The sequence below is a fragment of the Musca autumnalis genome, unplaced genomic scaffold, assembly GCF_047663935.1.
Source record: "Musca autumnalis isolate F117 unplaced genomic scaffold, ASM4766393v1 scaffold_4, whole genome shotgun sequence".
NCBI classification, from domain to species: domain Eukaryota; kingdom Metazoa; phylum Arthropoda; class Insecta; order Diptera; family Muscidae; genus Musca; species Musca autumnalis.
The window spans coordinates 70,448,009-70,449,782 of record NW_027411977.1 but is presented as its reverse complement, the minus strand read 5'-3'; the positions used below and the strand labels follow the sequence as shown (position 1 = coordinate 70,449,782).

Below are 1,774 nucleotides of genomic sequence, written 5' to 3'. Positions count from 1 at the left end.
GATTTGGATATACCTCCAATATATATTTTTGGCCGATTTCATGTATTTTATGCAATAAACACCTTATGTTTGTCCAATTTCAATGAAATTTGAAATATGTGGCGGAAATTGATCTACAAAAAAATTTGTGAAATTATATTGAAATCGGTTCAGATTTACATATAGCTCCCATATATATTTTCGGCCGATTTAATGTATTTGATGCACCAAACACGCTATGTAAGCCCATTTCAATGAAATTTGGAATATGTGGCGGGAATTGGTCTACAAAGCAAATTGGTAAATTATATTGAAAGAATTTCACTCAATAGAATTTCAGGAAATTCACGAACGTACAAATCCATTGATACTGTGGCAACTGAAGACGACGCGGTTAACTATCCAGTTGAATTCCTAAGTTAGTTGGATCTTAAGGCTTTCCACCACATAATTTAGTGCTAAAAGTTGGTGTTCCTATTATTTTATTAAGAAACATAGACCCACCTCGCATTTGCAATGGTACAAGGTTAACAGTAAAAAAACTACATAACTATTTAATTGAGGCAACGATTATTACTGGGAAATATATAGGTTCAGATGTACTTCTACCTCGAATCCCTCTAATAGCAACAGAAACGCCCTTCAATTTTAAAAGATTGCAGTTTCCTGTACGTTTGGTATTTGCAATGACTATAAATAAATCCCAAGGACAGACTCTTCGTATATGCGGCCTAAATTTAGCATGTTCTTGCTTTTCTCATGGTCAGCTCTACGTTGCATGTTCACGTGTTGGTAGACCGGCCGATTTGTTTGTTTACGCTCCTGAAGGAAAAACAAAAAACATTGTATATCCTAAAGCATTACAATAAATACTTTACTTTAAATTTTTGAATTTGATTTCTTTCCGATTTCAAAAAATCCGTAAAATTTCAAATGCATATCAATCTAAAGGGGTAGCGAAGCGCACCGGGTTCAGCTAGTACATACATAAAAATAACATATACATACAAGAAATAACAGATGAAAGAAAGAAAAACGGTATGGAATAATAAATAACAGAAGTAAATAATTATTTGGTGCCACACTTCAATTTTAATAAAAGAAAACAAAAAAAAATCCCTTTTAAATATAAAATACAGGGAACATCGTTGAACGCTTCTCGTTAGTTGTGAAATAAAACACATTCTTCTGCCACATTGAAATTCATCAGCGGAAAATGGATATCTGTAATTACAAATATATTACATACATATTTCAAATATATAAAATGTATTGACGTTATTACCAATATCACATGCGGTTGCTTCTTTGTCCAATAAAATATTCTTATTCTCCTTTTTAAGATACGTGAATTCAATTATAAAATGTATTGGGAATTTAATTTACTTGAAAGTCACCTTTACTTTAAGAAAACACAGAACCACTGATTTATTTCTGCGCTACCGATCCACACACAACTACTGCTTTAAAGAGACTGCCAAAGTTAACCAAACTGGCGGTAAAAAAATATTATCTTCCCTTCCCTCTTCGTTTGTTAGGTTCATAAAAAACAGTAAAAAACTTATTGTATACATACAAGCCTTCACCCGAGCACAAATAGATAAACAAACCAAATGCCAAACAAACGCATCATTCCTCCATTCCGCAAAAATGCCCATAAACATAGCAACGACACTCACACCTCATGAAAACACACAGCACATTGTTGTAGCTCGCTCTCTCTCTCTCTATGCCGTAAAAAAGTTTTTTTCTCTCGCTCTTGAGAGCGAGAACATGCGACAAACGTTGAAACCCA

General features: G+C 33.5%; 1 long non-coding RNA gene across 1 annotated transcript; it reads right to left on the bottom strand.

The window, feature by feature from the left end:
- Positions 1-601: 601 nt before the first annotated feature.
- LOC141404325 (uncharacterized) lies at positions 602-1,424 on the bottom strand. The gene is made up of 3 exons (XR_012412990.1): positions 1,377-1,424; positions 1,265-1,313; positions 602-1,203 (listed from the first exon to the last, which is right to left on the bottom strand). It is a non-coding gene; the product is annotated as an uncharacterized lncRNA (long non-coding RNA).
- Between the last annotated feature and the right edge of the window lie 350 nt (positions 1,425-1,774).